The sequence below is a fragment of the Oncorhynchus tshawytscha genome, linkage group LG28 (genome assembly GCF_018296145.1).
Source record: "Oncorhynchus tshawytscha isolate Ot180627B linkage group LG28, Otsh_v2.0, whole genome shotgun sequence".
In the NCBI taxonomy this organism is placed as follows: Eukaryota; Metazoa; Chordata; class Actinopteri; order Salmoniformes; family Salmonidae; genus Oncorhynchus; species Oncorhynchus tshawytscha.
In genome coordinates this window covers 11,100,599-11,111,994 of record NC_056456.1, presented here as the reverse complement: position 1 = coordinate 11,111,994, position 11,396 = coordinate 11,100,599, and the positions used below count along the sequence as shown (strand labels likewise).

At 42.6% G+C, this 11,396-nt stretch overlaps 1 long non-coding RNA gene across 1 annotated transcript in view; it reads right to left on the bottom strand.

Annotated features, from left to right (window-relative positions):
- Positions 1 to 1,039: 1,039 nt before the first annotated feature.
- The window catches only part of LOC112226449, a 35,998-nt gene continuing 25,641 nt past the window's right edge, over positions 1,040 to 11,396 (bottom strand). Inside the window, exon 2 of the long non-coding RNA XR_002949736.2 lies at positions 1,040 to 1,674. This is a non-coding gene — a long non-coding RNA (uncharacterized LOC112226449). The remainder of the gene's footprint in view (positions 1,675 to 11,396) is intronic.

Genomic DNA, 11,396 nt, shown 5'->3' with positions numbered 1-11,396 from the left:
CTGATTGGTCTAAATCAGAGTGATGCTCCAGTTGATTGATCTGTAGATGGCGAGGCCTTGGCTTGTAGTGCCGCCGTCACTTAACTACTTGATTGAACTGATTATGTCACCTCCGGAGGAAAGGAATCGAAACACCAAATTGGTCCAATCAAAGGCATGATTAGTTGAATCAGTCGCCTCCTGTCGCAGGGGCACTCCAGGACCGGGGGTTTCCTATTCCTGGTCAACCCCCCCCCCCTCACTTTAGTCAGAGAGGAAAGTGAGATTGTCAGGAGATTTATCAAACCATTTACCCACGCAATTAAATGCAAATGAAAATACACTGCATTTAATGACAGGTCCTGACATGCTTTACATGTAGTGTTTCAGGGGTGTGTGGTTGTATTCTGTGTGTGTTCTGGAGGGTAGAAGGTCATGAACTTTGAACGCCACCAGACGACCCCAAGTTCAGTCTCCCTTTGGGACTTCATCACTCCTGCACGATGTTGATCAAATTCCAAGATGGCGTGCTGAATAAAGTAAATGTATTTATTATGTTGTATTTTTCCTTTTATTTTTTGTAAATTTGAATAAAAAATAATATGTTTTAAAGAGATGTCACACTTGGCAGGTGGTCTTTTCTTATTGGTCTCTCCAATGAAACAATCTCACTAATCAATTGTGTGCTACCTTTGAATGTTGTGTGTGTGTGTGTGTACGCGTACACGTAGGTGTGTGGGTGGGTTACCCACGTAAAACAAATACTGCAGCTTGTTATAGAATACTATAGTACTTACTATAGAATTCTATATAATTATGTAGTAAACTGTATTATACTGTAGTATCTTATACTCCACACTAGTATCGCTTGATCATGTAGTGCTTAAAATAGACTTTTGCACACTGTACTATCTCTTGAGAATTGTGTAGTATACTGGAGAGTAATATACACTGTAGTAGTATCCCTCGATTGTGTCGTATACTATACACTGTCATTTATTTGATTTAACCTTTATTTTAACGGGAGACATATTGTAACGTATACGCTAGGAGTCAAGAAGCAGGTGCAGAAGGTGAGTTTAATAATGAGAATAAGCAGATAAACAAAACAGAAGAAGCGTACCGAACGTGAACAAAACCAACACTGCCTGAAGACTGAAGCTACAGGGATAAATAAAGGGGAAGTAATCAAGGTAATGATGAAGTCCAGTTGTGCATAACGATGGGGAGCAGGTGTGCGTAATGATGGTTGCCAGGTGTGAGTTATCTGGGTTGCCGGACCGGTGGTTAGTAGACTGGCGATGTCGAGCACCAGAGAGAGGGAACGGGAGTAGGTGTGACAGTATCCCACCCCCAGCACAGCTCCAGCCACAGGACGACGCCGGCCAGGAGGACGGCCCCAAGGGCGAGGATCGGGCCGGTTGCCGGAAATGGAAATCTTGGATAATGTTGGGATCCAGGATGTCGGCCGCCGAAACCCAACATCGCTCCTCATCGCTCCTCTTAACCCAACATCGATGAGCCGGTTGCCGGAACCCAACATCGCTCCTCTACCCCTCCCAGTCCACCAGGTACTGAAGCCGACCCCCACGACGTCGGGAGTCCAGTAGAGACCTGATGGCATAGGCAGGGGACCCATCGATGTCCAGGGGAGGTGGAGGGGTGTAACGGGGGACGGCGCCAGGAACCACCATCCTGAGAAGGGAAACATGAAAAGAGGGTGAGATCTGGTAGTTGGTGGGGAGTTGTAAATGTTTATTTTGGTACCCTTCCATGACTGTAGTATGCTATAGTATTTGTTGCGGATTATCCATGTTTAATGCCCAGTTCACGATCAAACTCACTATCACAGTGGCAACCTGCCTCTCCAAAATGACCGCCAAGTCACCTGACAAGTCACCTGACTTGTGTGTCTGTAATGTTCTCCCTCATCAATACCCATGAACCATTCAGGATTATCCTTAAACATGGTATCGTCTATATTCATATAGAAGTGTTTAGAAACATATTATATTCTTATTTACAACAAAGGTGACTCCAAAATGACACAATACATTATTTACCATTCACTTCTATTGGGAACAAAATGATCACAAACACATCAAAACAAACAGAAAATGCCTCCAACAAATTGATGTAGTCATTGCGTGCTATGTATATGGGATCAAATAATTTAATACACATATAAGTGATTTCCTACTAATACTTTTGCTCCCCCAAAATGTGCTCTAATTTATTAACAGTTCACCTGATAAGTATGAAAATACCCTCAAATTAAAGCTGACAGTTTGCACTTTAAACTCATAGTCATTGTTTGATTTCAAATCCAAACTAGTGAAGTATCGAGTCAAAAGAAGAATAAATGCTTTACTGCCACAGTAATTACGCTGGGCAGTGTACTGCATTCTATGACTTCAATGTCCTCTGATGATTGACCTGCTTAAATAAAAACAAATCAAAGAGAAGTTGTGGATCCGAGTCTCTCTGACAGGATCCATTTGGTGGTCGTCACCATCCACTAAAACCATCCAGTCCTTTCACAACTAGACAATTTCTTACAGTATTCACTGTAGAGTTTTAGCAGGGCATGACTGTAGTATACTGTAGTATTAACTGTAGAGTTTTAGCAGGGCATGACTGTAGTATACTGTAGTATTAACTGTAGAGTTTTAGCAGGGCATGACTGTAGTATACTGTAGTATTAACTGTAGAGTTTTAGCAGGGCATGACTGTAGTATACTGTAGTATTAACTGTAGAGTTTTAGCAGGGCATGACTGTAGTATACTGTAGTATTAACTGTAGAGTTTTAGCAGGGCATGACTGTAGTATACTGTAGTATTAACTGTAGAGTTTTAGCAGGGCATGACTGTAGTATACTGTAGTATTAACTGTAGAGTTTTAGCGGGGCATGACTGTAGCATACTGTAGTATTAACTGTAGAGTTTTAGCGGCATGACTGTAGTATACTGTAGTATTAACTGTAGAGTTTTAGCGGGCATGACTGTAGTATTCACTGTAGAGTTTTAGCGGGCATGACTGTTGTATACTGTAGTATTAACTGTAGAGTTTTAGCGGGCATGACTGTAGTATTCACTGTAGAGTTTTAGCGGGCATGACTGTTGTATACTGTAGTATTAACTGTAGAGTTTTAGCGGGCATGACTGTAGTATACTGTAGTATTAACTGTTTGGTTTTAGCAGGGCATGACTGTAGTATACTGTAGTATTAACTGTTTGGTTTTAGCAGGGCATGACTGTAGTATACTGTAGTATTAACTGTAGAGTTTTAGCAGGGCATGACTGTAGTATACTGTAGTATTAACTGTAGAGTTTTAGCGGGCATGACTAGTATTCACTGTAGAGTTTTAGCGGGCATGACTGTAGTATACTGTAGTATTCACTTTAGAGTTTTAGCAGGGCATGACTGTAGTATACTGTAATATTAACTGTTTGGTTTTTGCAGACATGACTCTAGTATTCACTGTAGTATTTCTTGCGGACATGACTGTAGTGTTTCTGCAGACTTTACTGTGGTATTCACCGGGGGCGTCATGAACAACATTTGGAGAAAGTAGCTTTACCAATTCATATGCTCATTGCATTTGATTATCGTTAATTATTGCCAATAACAGCCCATTTAATTATGTTCATGTTCAGTATGTTCATTGCTGTTATTTCCCATTATTTGCACCTTTCTGTGTCTCCTTTTAGATAAACCATACTCCCTACTAAGCCAACCAAGTCTCAAGTAATGACAGAGTCATGTCAACAACTGTCAATCATTTCCTGCTGTGCATCATCTCCGTTACCCAAATCTATATAGACTCTTCAACTGAACTGCATCTCTGCCTCCGCCTGCTCTTTAGCTGGTGTCCCACAGTAGATGGGCATCATCACCATAACCTCACCTTAACCTCTATCATTTACAACATTGTAACTGAAGAATATTGTGACAGGCTACAAACCAACGTTTTGGTCAGTGTTTCCCTGGGCACCCATATTAGAGGAGGACATGCAGGAAATGTAGAAAAGCACCCCTTTGTCATGTAGAGGTGAGCGCTTTGGAAGGCTGTACGGCGTTGTAGCTGCTGGTTTATTTTTGTGAGCGACCACTTTGTGTCTATCCTGTCCTGAATAAATGCTTGGTGTGTGGTTGATTGTTCTGATTTGTATGTGTTGAGTTTGACCATCAGTGAGTTTATTCATGTGAAAATATTCAAGAGATTTATCATGTAAAGCCACTGCAATCATGTCCTTTTGTTTTCAGTTTGTTTGGAGAGGATTTTCTGGTTTGAGGTCCAGGTGGGTTATTGGCAGTGCCCTTCAATAGGTTGTCAGTCTTTAAGTAAAGTCATTTTGCAATTCTAAAATATGTATTGTTTATGTAAATGCAGTGGTTAACTGTTGATTTTCTACTATCAGATGTACATTATTGTTTGTTACTGTTTTTGGTCATCTTGTGAACTTGGCCAGCTGAATCTCTGTGAAACCACTGTTGTATTTCAGAAAGCTACCTAATGGAAGTAAAGATCTGAGAAGTCATTTTGGTTTACACTTGTTACTGTGTTGTCTGTCAAACAAGCAAACCTGGGTCGTAGCATTGCTCAGAACTGTTGACCCAACTCAATTGGTGGCCTGTCATGAACCTCTGTCTTATGTTCTGGTTGAGTGAGGTGTTCCCCCTCATTAAAAAGTATTTGGCATAATCATTTTATCTGACCCTAGTCGGCAGGTGTTACTACAATATACTACAGTCATGTCCACAAAACACAACAGTAAATACTGCAGTATACTACAGTCATGTCCGTAAAAACACTACAGTGAATACTACAGTAAAGTCCACAAAAACTCTACAGTGAATACTATAGTATGGAGCAGTCATGCCTGTAAAATCACTTCAGTGAATACTATAGCATACTATAGTCATGTCCGCAAAAAAAAGAAAAATTGTAGTGTTTCTGCAGACTGCTGTAGAATTCACTGTAGGGTTTTTGTGGACTCAGCAAAAACACTACAGCAAATATTATTGTATTTACTGTAATGGACATGGCTGAGTCAGCAAGGTAAAAAGTATTTGAAATCGTTTCAGAACAGAGTGTGTGTTCTGACTCCCAGATGTGGGAACACCTTGTGTGTTCTGATCCGCGTTACTCTAGACACGGGATCTAAGTGCAATAATGAAAATCAGAGAGTTTTGGACCAATCACACACTTTCATCTGCCGGGTGATTCATTGGGAGCCCAAGAGAAGGCAGAGAAATAGAGCAAACCTAACAGGGTGCACTGAACATCACGTTTAGAGAACCTACAGCACTCTAGCAGACTGATAGTGATTCATCTGTGTTGACAAACACAATGTGGAGATGTATTTTGAAAAGTAAAGACTAATACCATGGATTTCTTTTGTTTATTTCGTTTTTCCTGAATTATTTCTATGACAGATCTTGCTAAATTAGCTTGTTTCAATAAGTATATATGCCCCAAGTCAGGAGGAATAAAGTAAGTCCTTGATTCAATCAGATCAAGTGATAGCTGATGTTTTGGCAGTGTCAGAGGTGTAACTACAAGATGAGGTGTAAACACACACACACTACTAGATATGCAAGATGGTGCCGACAGACACGGTCGCCCTGTTTCTAGCTCCTAGACAACTTTGCTGTATTTATTTATTTATTTTTTAGCCACTGAACACGGTGATTGGCACGTGTTTTTCTGTTGCTCATTAGTAAAACAAGATTTCTGTCTTGGAGTTTTTTTTGTTGTTGACCAATTCCTCATTTTAATGATGTTTGGCCCCCATGAGAGACTGTAGACATGGAAGCCGATTTCTCTTCTTCAAAATCCCCATAATGAATCTAAGATAACTCAAGAAATCTGTCATTCATTTTGACGTTTTGACGAGGATGTTTTAGTTACGCAATTTTACATTAACTAAGGTGTGTGGTTCAATATTTCTCAAGTAAAAAAAATGTGTTGTCTGACGTAAACAGTCAGAGCTACTGGGCAGGTCTGTCTCACTGTCTATGCTATTGGATAGAAAACAATCAACACAGCTGTTCACCCCATGTTAATGGACATTGTCAAATCAAAACTTAATTTACCTGGTTATTTCTTACATTATTTTCTCAGAATGTTTCTGGTATTATTACCTACTGCCGGAAATAACTTTTGGACATGAGATAAGAGGTCACTCACCAGAAATTAAATTTCCTGGACCTGGATCCTTTGTTTGGACTTCGAGGCAGCCACAGTCACCGGAGGTACTACACCAAAATGTTGAAGCCGGAATAGAAGGAAGAGAAGTGGGTCCTAGTCAGACTCAGGTGGCGAGCAAACCATTCACTACTTCCTAGTCTATTACTCGCTAATGTTCAGTCCCTGGACAACAAAATAGATGAGCTCTGGGCGAGGATCTCCTTTCAGAGGGACATAAGGGACTGTAACAAACCATTTTTTAATGGAATCAGGGCTCTCTCTGGATACATTGTACACGTCCATACTGCCAGTGAGGCTCTCCATTCATCACATGGACAGGAAGAAAGAACTCTCCAGGAAAAACAGAGATGGAGAGGTATGTCTCATGATTAACAACTCATGGTGTGATTATGGTAACATACAGGAACTTAAGTCATTTTGTTCTCCTGACCTGGAATACCTCCCCATCAAATGCTTACCGAAATACCTCACCGAGATAATTTTCTTCAGTTATAGACGGGTCAGCTGACAACGTCACAAAAACAATGCACACGCTTCATTGAGGCAGAGGCCTGTGTATTGCTGTGATTCTGGTTGGTCAGATAGCTAGCAACAATGAAAAGAAGGTGCTATGAGGGGAATCGTACGTGGCTAGTTTCTGCAATAATTTTTTTTTTGTGATACCATGTTGTTTTAAGGTGCTTTGACTGACACATCTATGCTAATATGGCTAAAATTCCCTAGCTGTCGCTAGCAAACCAGCAGTTGTAACTATGTATTTGAGAGACAACACAAGCTCATTGTGCAAATGTATTTATGTTTTCAATAAACATTGGTTGCAAAATATAGTTGACCCGTTGTCAACAATCTAAGCCAACCCCGTCTGTTTTGTCCCATAGTTGTGCACATGTCGGTTTTGTTGCTAAACAACCAACCTGTCTATTGTCATTGCCGTGTATATCCTGTCCCAAACCGACACCGCGATGGCTCTCAAGGAACTACACTGGACTTTGTGCAAACTGGAAACTGCATATCCTGAGGCCACATTCATTGTAGCTGGGTACTTTAATAAAGGAAATCTGAGGAAAACTCTCCTGAAATTCTATCAACACATCTCATGTGCTACATGCGGAGAGAACATTGTTACTCTCCCTTCCGGGACAGCTACAAGGCCCTCCCCACCCTTCCTTCAGCAAATCAGACAACGCCTCCATCCTGCTCCTCCCCGCCAATAAGCAGAAACTTAAGCACGAAGCAATTGTGGCAAGGACAATTCAACGTTGGTCTGACCAATTGGAATTTATGCTTCAAGACTGCTTTGATCATGCGGACTGGGAAATGTTCCAGGTTGCCTCAGGAAATAGTGTTGACGTGTACACTGGCTCAGTGACTGGGTTCATCAGGAAGTGCATAGAGGATGTTGTTCCTACTGTGACGATTAGAACTTATCTGTAACTGTTACGTTTCCCCCAGTTTCTGTCTTGTTGTGGGTTTGCATGTGTGTGGGTGTATTTCAGGATGGCTTCCTGGATTCTAAGCAATTGATTGGTCGGCCCCATTGCAGATGGGAGCTCTGACAAAAAAACATGGATAGATGGCAGCATTCGCGTAAAACGTGAAAGCGCAAACCACCGCATTTAACCATGGCAAGGTGACTGGGAACAAGGACGTGCACAAACAGACCAGCTATGACCTCCGTAAGGCAATCAAAGAGGCAAAACAACAGTACAGGGACATAGTGGAGTTGCAATTCCCGGATTACAAAGGGAAAGCCAACCACGCCGTGGACACTGACACCTCACTCCCAGTCAAGCTAAACACCTTCACCTGCTTCAAGGAAAACAGTATGGAGCAGCCAATGTGGGCCTCCGCCACTCACTAGGACTGTCACTAGGACTCTGTGGCCGACATAAGACATTCAAGCGTGTTAACCCTCTCAAGGCTGCCGGCCCAGATCGCATCGCAAGCTGTGTCCTCAGAACATGTGCAGATAAGCTGGCTGGAGTGTTTATTGACACATTCAATCAATCTCTATCCCAGTCAAGATGTCCGCCACATTGTTCCTGTACCCAAGAAGGCAAAGGTATTTAAACTAAATTACTATCACCACATAGCACTCACTTCTGTCATCATGAAGTGCTTTGAGAGGCTAGTTAAGGATCATATCACCTCCACATTACCCGATACCCTAGACCCACTACAATTTGCATGCTGCCCCAACAGGAATACCTATTTAAGAATGGTGTTCATCGACTACAGCTCAGCCTGCAACACCATAGTGCCCTCCAAGCTCATCACTAAGCTCAGGCCCCTGGGTCTGAACCCCTCCCTGTGCAACTGGGTCCTAGAATTCCTGGTGGGCTGACCACAGGTGGGGAAGGTAGGCAACAACACTTCCGCCATGCTGATCCTCAACACTGGGCCCCACAGGGGTGCATGCCCAGCCCCCGCACGTCTCCAACTCAACCCTCAAGTTTGCTAATGACACAACAGTGGTAGCCCTGATTACCAACAACGACAAGACAGCCTACAATTGTGGGCACCAACTGGTTGATTGCGATTGACTAGCTAATCTTCAGGGTATTCCTAGTCAATCATCAAACATTTCTGTAGAAAAGCCAACAAAGGCATAAAGGCTGGCATTCCAATTTTTTCTTTTTTTGTGTGTTGCACTATTGGTGCACTTAATTCAGAAGCCCTGGGCAACGGGTAGGCAATGTCTCGCCCATTTTGAACCATTTCATTTGTCTGGGCCTACTGCGCTGGCCAATCGGATAGCTCAAATCCCCGTGCCTACAGCTTTCATGACCCCGGCCACAGCAAAGTTTGATACTAGCCTGCGTGAGATTTCAGAACTTTTAAAACTATGACCAGAGAGAGTCTGTCAAAGAATCCAGCAAAGAGATCCTGTTTTTATGAGTGAGTTCATGTTTTTATTCAGCACTGTCAACACTGTTTTTAATTCAACATTGTTACAAAACATAAAATGTGCTTCTTCCTACTTCCACTCTTCCAAGTCAAGTGTTTCAATAGCCCTGCATTCTATCATTATTAGCAGCTTGTCGTGTCTATTTTAATATCAAGGAATATTTAACTTTCTCTTGTCATCAGAACACCATTTATTTGTGCATGAGGCAGATGCAGTGCGACTCAAGTTTTGCCTTCAGGTGGAAGATGGTGCTCCTTCTCTCTGGTCAGTCTCACCGGAGGAAATGAAGGAGAGAGCAGGGATGTGAGAGGACCCTCTGCTGCTCTCTCCCTCTTCTGAGACTAATGTATAAAATAACTGGGAACCCGGAACTCGGAAATCTCGGACGTCCGACTTCAATGCGGTCAAGACAACTGGGAACTTGAAACATAGACGCGATGAGACTGAGAAAAAACAGTTTCGAACGGTCATCCAACTCAGAATTCCAAGTCAGAATCTTTCTAAAGCTCTGACTTTTCTACCTGATGATCAGTGCCGTCATGATTTGACCAAGTTTGGAAAGCACCATGACCATCAGATGCAGGTACAATCAGTCCAGTAACATTTAAAAACTATTTATTTGCGAATTATTTCGATGAATGCTCTGCTGTGCTTCGCAAGTGCTACACCAACTCACTCAAAATATAATATGGTCTGAGAAGAACAATATTTGCAGGCCAGGCATAGATCAAATACGCTGTGACAATGTATTAGACCTACTGCACAAACCTCATTACTACAGAACTGTTTTATTAGGTTCATGTTAGATTTTTTTTTAAATCATGGCTTAAAAAATGTGAGAGGTAGATCTCTGCTTGCTTTTTGACTGCGAAAATGATCTTGACTCAGAAAAGTTTGGTGACCACTGGCCTACAGGGAGGAAGTAAGAGCCTTGGTGGACTTGTGCCAGGAATATAACCTCTCCCTCAATGACACCAAAATGAAGGAGCTGATCATGGGCTACAAGAGACAGCAGAGAGTGCACCCCCCCCCCATCCACATTGACGGGAAGAGTGTCAAAAGCTTCAAGTTCCTCAAGGTGCACATCACTGATGACCTGAAATGGTCTGTTCACACCACAGTGTGGTGAGGAAGGCACAACAGCACCTTTTCAACCTCGGGAGGCTGAAGAAATTGGGCTTGCCCCCCCCCCCCAAGCCATGGCCTGTTCACCCCGCTACCATCTAGAAGGCAGAGACAGTATAGGTGCACCAAAGCTGGGACAGAGAGACTGATTAACAGTCTTTCCTTCTTAATGCATTTGAGCCAATCGGTTGTGCTGTGACAAGGTAGGGTTGGTATACAGAAGATGGCCTTTTTTGGTAAAAGACCATATCCATATAACGGCAAGAACAGCTCAAATAAGCAAAGAGAAATGACAGTCCATCGTTACTTAAAGACATGAAGGTCAGTGAATATGCAAAATGTCTATAACTTTGAAAATGCCTTCAAGTGCAGTCGCAAAAACCATCAAGCGCTATGATGAAACTAGCTCTCATGAGGACCGCCACAGGAAAGGAAGACTCAGAGTTACCTCTGCTGCAGAGGATAAGATCATTAGAGTTACCAGCCTCAGAACAGCAATTCACTGCACCTCAGATTGCAGCCAAAATAAATGCTTCATAGAGTTCAATTAACAGACACATCTCAACATCAACTGTTCAGAGGAGACCGCATGAATCAGGCCTTCACGGTCAAATTGCTGCAAAGAAACCACTACTAAAGGACACCAATAAGAAGGACAGACATGCTTGGGCCAAGAAACACGAGAAATAGACAGTAGACTGGTGGAAATCTGTTCTTTGGTTTGATGAGTTAAAATGTGAGATTTTTGGTTGCAACCGCCGTGGCTTTGTGAGACGCAGAGCAGTTGAACGGATGATCTCCGCATGTGTGGTTCCCACCGTGAAGCATTGAGGAGGAGGTGTGATGGTGTGGGGGTGCTTGCTGGTGACACTGTCTGTGATTGATTTAGAATTTAAGGCACACTTAACCAGCATGGCTACCAGAGCATTCTTCAGCGATATGCCATCCCATCTGGTTTATGCTTAGTGGGACTATAATTTGTTTTTCAACAGGACAATGACCCTAAACACACCTCCAGGCTGTGTAAGGACTATTTGACCAAGAAGGAGAGTGATGGAGTGCTGCATCAGATGACCTGGCCTCCACAATCACCTGACCTCAACCCAATTGAGATGGTTTGGGATGAGTTGAACCGCAGAGTGAAGGAAAAGCAGTCAACAGTGCTCAGC